Genomic DNA, 13563 nt, shown 5'->3' with positions numbered 1-13563 from the left:
GGAATAAACAGTTGGGCTGGGAAAGCACCCCCAAGTCCAAGTCAGCCACACACATCAAATTTCAGAAAATTAAAAATATGTCCCTAAGTTCACCCTGGCCTTCTTTGAATCAACCAATGGGAACCCTGTAACTATGCTTCTCGCTTCTGTAACCGTGCCTCTGCCCCTGGGATCCTACAAAAAGTCCCCTTTACACAAGGAGGGTGCGCAAAGTCTTCCGAGAGACTTTGTCGCCCCAGGTACCTGTGTGTCTGAATAAACCCTCTTGCTGCTTGCATCTGATCCGTGGTTTCGGTGTGTTCCTTGGACTTGGGGTCTCTCCTGAGGAAAGATCTCCTCCGGGGGTCTTTCAGTCAGAAATTGTACTACAAATGTTAGGGTTCAAAACTATCAACGTTTGCACAACACACTAGCATGAAATTAGACAGGGAGAAGGGATAAGACAAAATACATTCGTTCACAGGTAAATACGGTCTGGCTATTAAACAGTGTTGGAAAATCAGGCAATGTATGAAATACAGTGTTCAAACAAGACAGCTCCAATGAGTCAGATTTTGTGATACACGCCATATTTGGGCTCAGTCATTTCATCAGTCTATAATGAATAATAAGCAGTTCATCCAAAATAATAGAAAGTGGAAGATGTAAAGAGATAACGGAACATCCAGAAAAGGAAGACTTTGTCAGTAGACAGATAGCTCAATATGAAATTTCTTCAACAATATGGAAGAAAAGCAATACAAGGTCCAAACAAGAAAATGACTGCTAGTCATCTCTCTGTTGTAATTCCAAAAAGAATTCTCCATAAATTCATTTGAAAAAGCCAGAAAAGTACCTTTCAGCCTGGGAATCAAGCGAGTTGGAGAAGCTGTGTCTGCAATCACAGAGAATTCACATACAGAGGGAAGCACTCAGAAGCAAAAGTTCCCAGAATGCCCCCCTGCCCTGCTCCCTTTGCACTGTTCTTTGCTTGAGTCTGGCCCTGTCCAGCCCATGATGCTCTTTGTGTGATTCTGGAAGTCAAAGGACTCTCCATTACCTTTTCACTTGAACCCTGGACTCATGTCCTAAATGTCTCCTGAGTTTCTGACTGCATCAGGAACAGTCAAAAACACACCAGACAACAGTTAGCTTTCCCCTTTGGGTTTTCAATCAAGAAAATCTTCACAGTTCTAATCATGAGATGCTGAGGATAATAGTAACTGTGTATTCTGTACATCCTTTAAACTGGTGCAGAAAGGTATGTATTGTCCCAAACTTTTGTAAAACTAACTGAAAGAATTCTCTGTTGAAACACAGGAATTCTAATAGAGTCTGCAAAGAGAAGGAAGGGCCAGTCACACTGCATGTGCGATGATGCTCAATATTCACACTGTCCATTTAGTCACAGAAAAGCTGTGGTTTAAAGTAACTATTTCTTTAAGAAAATAAATCACCTTTTAGTTACTTAAAAGATTTTAGGAAGTCATTAATGGCTTACACACCTGTGATTTTAAGATTGGTAACATTGGGGGTTGGAGAGATGGGTTAGTATTTAAGAGATCTTGCTATTCTTTCAAAGAACCTGGGTTCTGTTTGCAACACCCACACAGAGTGCCTCACCACTGCCTGCAATTCTGGCTCCAGGAAGAATCTGATACCTCTGGGCTCTACTGGCTCTTGCACACATATATGAACATACCCACAAACAGATAGAAACACAAATACCTGTAATCTAAAATAATAGAAATAAATCTTAAAAGGAACATTTCTCTGAAAGGAGAGAAGAAGAGGAACAAGATTCAACCCTTAAAATGGGCTGAATAGATGGGGTAACAGGTAAGATCATTTGCTGCAAGTTTTAGGACCTGAGATAAGATCATACTGCCTACAAGATATTGCTGAGGGTTATTGGCCATCAGCTTAAAAAAAAAACACACAACCTCCAGATTCAGCCAGAGATCTTGTTAAAATAAATAAGGCAGAGAGAAATGTGGAAGGATATCCAACCACTCCTCTGGCAGCCATACACATGTACTACATTCTCTATCATATATCTACCTATCTATCTCTATGTATCTATCTCTCTATATGTATCTATCTACCTACCTATCCATCAACTGTCTGTCTGTCTATCTATCTATCTACCTGTTTATTATCTATCATCTATCTATCCCTATCTATCTGTCTGTCTGTCTATCTGGATATTTTCATTTGCATGTATATTCATATTACATACAGGAATGAGTGGTGTCAATGTATTACAAGATAGGAAGGGACCCTTTGGAGCTTGTGGAAGGCACAGAGAGTGAAAGACAGGAGATTGTCCATCCTTTGCCAGCAGGAAATAGCTTCCATTTCATGTGAAATCCTTTTCATCAGCTTACTTCAATATTTAGTAATAGTAATTTCTCCATATTCCCTCTACTCATAGATTGTCCAGTCACCTGTGACTTGCTATAAAGAGAAAATGTACTTACACTGTTCTGTGAAACACAGAAGTTGTTGTAGTGAGTGTTGTACTGGGCGATTGAGTCTGTTTTGTTGCGATGAGACTCTGGTCCCTCCCTTAGCTTATAATTCCCTGGTCTTTTCCCTCACAGGACCTGTGATTTTCAACTCTAGATCCATAACCACATCTACATGGGGAATTAAGAATACCTTTTCAACAGCCTTGCTCCACTTACCTGTAAATGAAAAAGTCCAGATTAAGACAGCAAATCCACAGAAGCAATTATAAAGAGTTGGGAAAAACTTTTCTGTGAGTCCTTAGAGTTCTCGGGGTGTCACAAGGAGAGCCACACAAGTCCCATGCCTAGAGCAGAGGAGAGGGAACAAGGGAAATATGTGGCTCTGTCTGGATTTGAGCAGACCTGTCAGCTTTAACTCACCACCTAATATCTTAGGTGATGTCAGAAGTTAATAACCAGTACTAAGGGTCATTAAAACTGGAGATCCAGGAATCTTTTACATCTAACTTCTTTGAAGCTGCATTTTCTAAGAGCTTATTGTTTGATTGCTGTGCTGCTGGAGTACATTCATTTTCATGTCTGAGGAAACTCTAGTGCATGTATTTACAGTTATGTATTTGAACAGTTGATGTGTGGATTCCAATTTTGAGCTTGCCTAAATGAGGATTCTCTGAACTTCCTAGCAAAGGGATTCTATTTGCAATGTGCATGTATTTTGATGGCATATATTTAAGAAAGAATCATCAGTTTGGGGGGGTCTATGTTTATTTTAAACTATTTTCTTTATGATTTTAAAACTTCATATATGTAAGTTTTTACACAAGCACACACACACACATACACACACACACACACACACACACACACACACACACACAGGGTAGCCTGGTCATACCTATTCCCCCACCTCTTTTCCAATATATCCTCTCCAGTATATCTCACTGTCAACTTCACATCCTTTCTGTTTTTGTTTCTCTTTTTTCATGTGACCCACCAAGGCCAAATAGTACTACCGATAGCTCATGAGTATGGGTCATCACTGTGGTTTGGACAACTTAGTTCTCAAACACCCAAGGAAAGCTCACTCTCCTGCTCTTAGCACGGATCACTTGCCAATGGTGCCATATATAGGAGTGGGGCCTTAGTAACCCTTCCCCCATCTATGCTGGAATCTTCACTGGCTGGACATTGTGTAGATCTCATTCCTGTAACCACAATGGCTGTGAGTTCATATGGGAAGCAGGTATGTCATATATGGAAGACAGAATTTCATAGCTCTCCTCTGTATCTTCTAGTTTGTAATTTTCTTTCTGTTTCTTTTTATATGCCATGTCCCCTGCACCTGGAGTAATGGATGTCTATGGCTGAGTACTCACAATTCATTCTCAGCACTTGACTAGTTATGAGTTCATGCATTAACCACTACAAAAAAGAAGCTTCTCTGACCAAGGTTTAGTGCAACACAAATCTATGAGTACAAACATAAATATTTAAAAGGCAGCAGTTGGACAATATGACTACTTAACAAAACAGCTGTTGTAGGTTGCCCCATAGGGTCTATGATCTCCCAAGTCTTGGAGATTTGACCAGATTTGCAGGAATAGGCATGAATTCCCTCTTGAGACATTGGCCCCAGATAAAATCAGAAAGCAACTGGTTATCTGAGTAACAACCATGGCACTAATGTACCATTTGCACATCTTGCTTGGATAGGTCATTATTGTAGCCTGCAGGGTCCAGTGCTGAATAAGACCATTAATGTCTCTTCTCTCCCACAAGCTGATGTAGCACCTCAAGTACTATGCCACCTAGCCAACAGGAAATGAGTTTCCTTGTCAGTTCAAGATTGATTTTTCTATATTTTGCAACTAACCTGTATGGTGTACTCAGCAGAAGAGTCTTACCATCCACTTCAAGTAAGCAATCAAGAACAACAGCCATACCTCAATGGTTTGGGAGTCTCAGGAGTATAGCACACTTTCTTTTTGGACTATCTTTATACCCTCAGGCCACAAATAATGACCTAGAGATTTATTATTAATTATGAAGCTTCCCCTTAGCTTATGCTTTTTCACAACCAGCTCTTTTAATTTAATTAACCCATGTATTTTCTAATCTACATTTTGCCATGTGGCTCTGTTATCCCCTCTTAGTTGGGCACATCTGACTTGTTCTGAGTCTGCTGGCAAAATCCCAGTTTTCTGCTTCCTCTGCCTGGAAGTCCTGCCTATTCTCTACTGTCTACCTATTATCCATTTAGCTCTTTATTAAACCAATCAGAGCAACACATCTCTATGCAGGATACCAATATTCTACAACACAGGAGACTCTCCAAATAAAAAATAAAGAAATATATATCTCATCTAGAAGCAGAATATTTGTTTGAAAACCCATGGCTTCTGCTAAATCATGCTGAATATCTCTGTTAAAATTCCTTTTTAAATTGTATTTTCCAATCAGATTATACACTGGTGAATTATTACATGAGTTTCCCAAACATCATTAGTTTTGGTTGAATCACACCTCTCCCAAATAGCTCCCATTCCTCTTCTACCACCTCACTGGCACAAATGATTCAGAAGTACAACTTTACAACGTTAGGTTTAGGGTTCACCTAGGCTACTATTTCCAGAAATTATTGCTTCTGCTCTATTCTATTCTGTTTAGCTTCTCAACATGAGTTGAACTTCAGCCCATCTCAGCACATCCCTCAAACCCCAAATGCTCTATTTCCCAGCACCAACCCTTCATATAAACCCCGAATCTACTGATAAAACTATCTTCAACCTCATGCACCTAGAGGAATACAATAAAATACTCATTTCAAGATTAAAACAGACAGCCAGGGAACTCTGACTGAACATTCAGGAGAGGTTAGTCCATCTGATATATTTTCTCAGGGTCACCATTACTTCACCAAAAAGTAATCACAAATTTTCAAGTTATGTATAATTTGTACATATATGTGTTAAATGCTGGGCACTGCCTAACACTGCACACATTTCACAGACAATTTTGAGTGCTATCACAGGATAGATTATCAGTGGATTTATAAAGCCAGGAGCCAGTTCTATAAAGATGCTATTTCAAATGACTGAAATTCCTAGATACTTTGCAGTGTCTCCTACTTTCATGTAAGTCATTCAGTTGAAGGACTAAGACTACAGTCAAGGCTGTTCCTGTTGTGAAATTCATATAAAACATTCTGGTTGATCAGGTCTAAGGAGACAGAGTCATGATTGATGAAGGAACACATGAATATATTAGAGAAAATAAGCTACTAGAACATGTAAAAATAGTTTAAAATTTTACATTTTCTACAATGAAGAAAGTACAACCTGGAGGGAGAATTTTATTTCTGAGGAGAACGAAAGGGCTGGATGTGGAAAAACTTGTTTGTAGAATTGCAAATATTTTTAGGACTGATCAACCTGAATTATCAAAGAACACCATATAAAGAACCCGGATGGAAAAGATGGAGTAGCAGGTGACAAGGGTCCACATAAATATCAGAATGGATTGAATGTCTCTGGATACAGGGGAGACTCTAGGGCAGTCCTGGGCACTGTGAATATGCTGTCTCTGCTTTCTTGTGCCTGTGGAGGATGCACACCATGGTGACAGTAGTCTAGACCTTGAGACCCAAATATAGACCATGACTGAAGCAGAACAGAAACAAATACAGTGAATCTGTAATGGTTCCAGAAACAAACCCAGTACAGTATCCAAAACTGAATCTGTTGGTGCCATTCCTGCTCTTATGAGGATCTGTTACTCTCACAGCAGTTGTGATGTTGAGGATCAGATGCACAAACCAGCTAAATGAGCATGAGGAACCAATGTACTTGATGGCTCTGTGTTTAAGCTTCATCCATCTCGTGCTGCTGGGGCTGGTTGTGATTGCTTGAAAGCAGCTGAGGAGACACGTACGTGGTGCACAGGGAAACACCTTGGGGTACTAGAATAAAGTACACAACAAGTTCACATATAAAGTCATCCAGGAAAGATTTCAATCCAAATTCTGACACTATTTGTGGAATCCTTCTTGAGATAATAACCAAAAAGTTAGCAAAGATTAGGTGTTTTATAATCAGGTCTTTCAGCATCAAACACTTTTCAGTACACATCAAAATGAAATAATGAAGCAGAAGTGACCAGTTGCCCAGGATTCCTATGGCTGTCTGGGAGAAGAGGATCCCTACTGCTACATTCTCAGGAGTCATTCTTTCTCTATCGAGAAAAAAAAAGGATATGGATAAATTACTGATATTAAAGAATCAAGGGGAGGAAACTTGATACCTTATGTTAAGGAATATTTTCTGTTGAGATAAACAATGTAAATTTTAAACACTGAAGGCTTGAAACTATCCTGCATTCTCAACTTTGGAAACTTCTATTCATCAATCAAAAGCCTTTCCTTGTGTAGGCCAAATATTCCTCTTTGTGTTGGTATTGCTCAGTCTTTTTTTTTTTCATTTTCTAATCTTTTAAAAAAATATTTAAATTTATTTGTGTGTATGTGTGTGGGCATGTGTGTATGTAACCGTGTTTTTTAGTTCCTACAGAGATGAGAAGTGCCAGGCATTACAGGCTGTTGTGAGCCATCTGAAACAGATGTTGTGAACCAAAAGAAGTCTTCTACAAAACCAGCCAGTTATGAACTGCTGAGCCATCACTTCAGTCCCCTAGCACCTGGTATCTCCCTAGCCACATGATATCTCTTTCTATCATGATATCTCTTTCGTTGTTCTCCCACTCTGTCCCTGTTCCAGCTTATGTTCTCATCCACCATCACCTACCCTCCATTGCCCCCCATCCCCATTTTACTCATGGATGTCTCATCTATTTCCCCTTCCTATGGTGATCCATGTGTCCAGCTTAGAGTCCTCCTTGTTAGTTAGCTTCTTTGGAGCTGTGGGTTGTAGTCTGGTTTTACTTCGCCTTACATTTAGTATCCACTTATGAATGAGTACATACCATGTTTATATGTACTGCTGAGTCTGGGTTACCTCATTCAGGATGATATTTTCTAGTTCTATCCATTTGCCTGCAAATTTTATGATGTCATTGTTGTTGCTGCTGAGTAGTACTCCATTGTGTATATGCACTACATTATCTTTATCCATTCTTCAGTTGAGGGTTATCAAGGTGGCTTTCAGGTTCTGACTATTACAAATAATGCTGCTATGAACATAACTGAGCATGTATCCTTGTGGTAAGATTGAGCATTCCTTGGGTATATGCCCAAGAGTGGTATAGTTGGGTCTTGCGGTAGATTGATTCCCAATTTTCTGAGAAATCGCCATACTGATTCCAAACTGGCTATACAAATTTACACTTGCACCAACAGTGGAGGAGTGTTCCCCTTGCTCCACATCCTCTCCAACATAAACTGTCTGCAGTGCTTTCATTAGCCATTCTGACAGGTATAAGACGGTATCTCAGGGTGGATTTATTTTGCATCTCCCTGATGACTAAAGATGCTGAGCAATTCCTTAAATGTCTTTCAGCCATTTGAAATTCGTCCATCGAGAATTCTCTGTTTAAGCTCTATAGCCCATTTTTTAATTGGATTGTTCGTTATCTTGATGTCTAGTTTCTTGAGTTCTTTATATATTTTGGAGATCAGCCCTCTGTAAGATGTGGGGTTGGTGAAGATCTTTTCCCATTCTGTAGGCTGTCATTTGGTCTTATTGAGAGTGTACTTTGCTCTACAAAAGCTTCTCAGTTTCTGGAGGTCCCATTTATTAAATGTTGCTCTCAGTGTCTATGCTACTGGTGTTATATTTAGGAAGTGGTCTCCTGTACCAGTGTGTTCAAGGATACTTCATAGTTTCTCTTGTATCAGGTTCAGTGTAACTGGCTTTTTTTTCTATAAAATATAAACCATTTATCTTTTTTAATTTTGCAATACAATTCAGTTCTACATTTCAGCCACAGATTCCCTTGCTCTCTTCCCTCAAGCCATCCTCACCTTCCCCCTAGCCCATCCCCCATTCCCACCTCCTCCAGGGCAAAGCCTCCCCTGTGGACTGAGATCAACCTGGTAGACTCAGTCTAGGCAGGTCCAGTCCTCTCCTCCCAGGCCAAGCCAAGCGACCCTGCATAGGCTCCAGGTTTCAAACAGCCAACTCATGCAATGAGCACAGGACCCGGTCCCACTGCCTGGATGCCTCCCAAACAGATCAAGCCAATCAACTGTCTCACCCATTCAGAGGGCCTGATCCAGTTGGGAACCCCTCAGCCATTGTTTTTATATTGAGGTCTTGGATAGACTGGGACTTGAGTTTTGTGCATGGTGATAGATATTGATCTATTTGCAATCTTCTGCAAGTTGACATTCAGTTATGCCAGCACCATTTGTTGAAGATGCTTTCTTTTTTCCATTGTACAGTTTTGGCTTCTTTTTCAAAAATGAGATGTGCATATGTGTTTGGATTAATATCAGGGTCTTTAGTTCTATTTCATTGGTCCATATATCTGTTTCTATGTCAATACCAAGCTGTTTTTTTTTATTACTATAGCTCTATAGTTGAGCTTGATGTCAGGGATAGTAATGCCTCCAGAGGTGGTTTTGTTGTGCAGTATTGTTTTAGCTATCCTGGGTTTCTTGTTTTTACAAATGAAGTTGAGTATTGTTCTTTCCAAGTCTGTGAAGAATTGTGTTGGGATTTTGATGGGGATTGCATTGAGTCTGTAGATTGCTTTTGGTATGACTGCCATTTTTACTATGTTGGTTTTACTATGACCATTGGAGATCTTTCCATTTTCTGATGTCTTCTTCAGTTTCTTTCTTCAGAACCTTAAAGTTCTTGTTATACAGGTCCTTGCTTAGTTAGGATTACCCCAAGTATTTTATATTATTCGTAGATATGTGAAGGGTAGTGTTTCTCTGATTTCTTTCTCCACCTGGTAATCATTTGTATATAGGAGAGCTACTGATTTTTTTGAGTTAATCTTGTATCCTGCCACATTACTGAAGGTGTTTGTCAGCTGTAGGAGTTCTCTCATAGAATTTTTGGGGTCACTTATGCATACTATCATATCTTCTGCAAGTAGAAAAATTTTGACTTCTTCTTTTCCAATTTGTATAACCTTGATCACCTTTTGTTGTCTTATTGCTCTAGAAAAACTTTGAGTACTGTTTTGAATAGATATTGGGAGAGTGGACAGCCTTGTCTTGTTCCTGATTTTAGTGGAATCGCATTGAGTTTCTCTCCATTTAATTTTATAGTGGCTGTCTGCATGTTGTAAATTGCCTTTATCATGTTTAGGTATGTTTCTTGTATTCCTGATCTCTCCAAGATTTTTATCATGAAGGAGTATTGGATTTTGTCAAAGACTTTTTCAGCATCTAATGAGATGATCATGTGGTTTTTTCTTTCATTTTGTTTACATGATGTTATATATTGACAGATTTTCATATGTTGAATCATCCTTGCATCTCTGGGATGAAGCTAACTTGGTCATAGTGGATAATTTTTTGATGTGTTCTTGGATTTAGTTTGCCAGTATTTTATTAAGTATTTTTGCTTCAATGTTTATGAGGGAGATTGGTCTGTAATTCTCTTTCTTTGTTGCATCTTTGTGTGGTATGGGTATCAGTGTAACTATAGACTCATAAAAAAAGATTTTAGTAATGTTCTTTCTGTTTCTATTGTGTTGAACAATTTGAGGAGTATTGATATTAGTTCTTCTTTGAAATTCTTGTAGAATTCTGCACTGAAACCATCTGGCCATGGACTTTTTTTGACTGGGTGTCTTTTAATGACTGTTTCTATTCCCTTAGGGTTTGTAGGTCTATTTAAATTGTTTATCTGATCTTGATTTAATTTTGGTATGTGGCACCTATCCAGAAACATGGCCATTTCTTTTAGATTTTCAATTTTGTGGAGTACAGGTTTTGAAGCATGACATGATGATTCTCTGGATATCCTCATTGTCTGTTGTTATGTTTGTTTGGTTTCTTTATTATTAGAAACATGGTTTTACTGGGTAACCTTGAATGGCCAGGAACACAGGGAAATTATACATCCTCTGCTTCCAAAATGCTCAATTAATGATGCTGACAACTACAGAGTACTATTTATTTGAGTTTCTTAATCCGTACACAAGTTCTCATTTCACAATTTTTTTTATTCCACATTCACACCATTTTGAGCTTTGTTTTAAATTGAGAATTTCATGACTGAAACCAATTACAAGTACACTGCTGCCATAATGGCCAGTCATGTTCCTAAGAGCAGAGGCAGTGTGCATCTGTGGAGAAAATGTATGTGAGGGAGGATCAGATGAAGTTAGGCCCATGTGGTAAACAAAGGCTGGTCCCTTAAAGAAAGGCTGATTCTCCTTTAATGGCTTGAAGACTGGAAGACAACATTGTGGCCAGAGCTCATAAGAAACTAACTTTTTTTTCTCTAGCAACAGGGACTCAACATTGGAAACACTGTAAATAGTGACTTTAGAGAAAATAACCTGGGAATGCCAGGATGGCATCATTAGAGATGAGGGATAGAGAAATGAACCAACCTCCAGTCTGGGTACCCTGTACAAGCAGGTTGAGGGCAAGTTATCTGTCTTCTGAAGATTCATTGATAATGGTCATCTGATCTTCTCTAGAGGTCCATTTCTCCAACAGGGACAGGAAGCCTGTAATTGGTTTTTTCTTTACATTTTGGGGGACCAGCATCCACCTCCCATATAAATACACGGAGAATCCTTGTTACTTATGATTGCTCAGCCTTAGTGTGGCTTATTTCAAGACAGCTTTTCTAACTGAAATTATCCCATTTCTTTTTAACTACATTTTGCTTCTGGGCTTTTTACTTTTCTTTATTCTATATATCTTTCTTTTCTTCTTACACACTGGCTGTCTGTGTAGCTGGCCCCTGGATTCCACCTCTCCATCTCCTTTTCTTGCTCCTCCTTCTTCTATAGAGCCTAGAAATCTCCTCCTATTTATTCTCTCTGCCTGGCAGCCATGCCTATCCCTCTTTACTGCTTAGCTGCCTTCCTTTCAGCTCTTTATTAAACCAATCAGGTATTTTAGACAGGTCAAGCAACACAGCTTCACAGAGTTAAACAAATGCAGCATAAAAGAATGCAACACATTTTTGCATCAATAAACAAATATTTCACAGCATAAACAAATGGAACATATCTTAAACTAATATTCCACAACAAAAGCCCTCTTTTCTCAGAACATGTCCTCAAACAAGTCAAGAGGCCTTTGAAACAAAGGAAATCAGCAACAACTCTAGCACAAGAGAATGCAAGGATACTTTTGCAGATCCCACAAGATACATTCTTGGCAACATTCAGTAGGGAAGCTGGAAGGCAGAGGGGTGTCTTGTGGGGTTCCCTTCCCAAACACAGTTTCATAGGCTCTCTTATTTCCACAGGGCATGAAAACAGAGACTATGGCTACAGCTCCTCTGCAATGCTGAAAGAAATGGCTGTGTTAGTAGTCTCATAAATGAGATGGATTCCCTTCTTGTTATCCAGAGAGGGCATTATCCTAAGCCTGAAAATGTGGGTGTTTCTTTTGGAATCCCTCAGGATGTCAGAAGAGCAAGTCAAAATACCTCTAGCTGTTAGAAGAATTACTCTGGGACCCTGTGTACCAAAATCATGCGATAATCTCCACATATGCAGATCAAAGCTCAAGACTCCAGCAAAACCTCAAAACTACAAATTTGAATAATGTCCCAAAATCTTCAAATATCCCTGTAAACTTTCAGCCCACCACAGAAGACACGGCAATGAGAGGCCATTTTGTTGTCCCATTTGTCAGAAAGGCTTCTATCCAGTCTCAGACTTCCTAGCTCATGAGGTCTGACATAACCCACAGAAGCCACAAGACCACCCTGAAAGCTCATGAGATGATTCACGCAGGAGAGAAGCTCTACACCTGCTCCCTGTGTAACCATAGCTTCCACCAGTCAGCCACATACACCATCACCTGAGGAAGTGCCACAAATCAGCCTGAATTGTGTACCCCCTCCCCCGAGGTTAGCAGGGCTCCAGCTCAGTTTCTTATCTGCAGATGAAGAAGCATGTAGCTTCTAACTAGTACTTAGTCAATGAAGATGTGCCTTTAACTTCTGGATTGTTCCTTCCATCTGTTGTCACTTCCAAGTGCCATGTGAGGGTAAAGAAGACGAGAGATTTGACAGTTTGGTCACTAAAGATTACCAAATGCCCAAATATTGGCTGTTATCTTAATTCTCATTAGTAAATAAATTGTGAGGTTTCTGTGTAACTCCTGTGTATTATGTTTCATGTGAGTATGTGTGCGTCCTATGTGTTAGTGGGCCTCTGTACTATAGGGTTTTGGGGCCTTATGTTCTACCTTACTTAAGAGAGACTGTTTTGTTCTACAATTTGAATCCCAGGAGAGATCAGATTCTTAGAGATCCTCTTGTCTTCATTTTTCACACCTCTTAGGAGCTCATAGGACAGATGTCTCTGCCACTGGATCTGCCCTTCAAATTTTTTGTTTCACTTTATTTTATTTCATTTTATTGTGTGTGTGTGTGCCTAAGTGTATATATGTTTACATTTGTGAAGAATCCCTTGCATATCAGAAGGGTCATCAGATCCTCAGGATCTGGAATCACAAGCTCTTCTGAGTTGTCATATCTGAGCTTGAAACTGAACCTTGGTCATCTACAAAAGTAAGAAAGGTTCTTACCCACTAAGCCTTCACTCCAATCCTTGGTACTGTGCTCTAATGTTGTTCATTGATACAAACTTTGGTCATCAGATTTCTACATCAAACATATTTATCTACTGAAATATTGTCCTATGTCTTGAGTGATTCTGCTTTGATGTGTTAATAGCCAATTCAGGTAGGCATTTTTCCTGACTGTCTTTGGGACCTCATAGTTTGGAGATGTTGATAGTATCTAGGATACAAGGTGATAGGGAAAGTCCCTCTTGGGGCAAGGCCATGCAGCTTGCCTCTATTTTAATAACAATGGGGATCTGTTCCTTCTGCATGCCTCTCTGCCATATGCTTTGTGCCCAAAGGACTGGCAGAAAAGTTCCCATTCTAATTTCTAATTGCTTCCTTGGAGTTGCTCATTTTATTTTCTTTTGTGACATGACGAAG

Source organism: Peromyscus eremicus, chromosome 1, assembly GCF_949786415.1.
Source record: "Peromyscus eremicus chromosome 1, PerEre_H2_v1, whole genome shotgun sequence".
NCBI lineage: Eukaryota > Metazoa > Chordata > Mammalia > Rodentia > Cricetidae > Peromyscus > Peromyscus eremicus.
Note: the sequence above shows the minus strand (reverse complement) of the source record.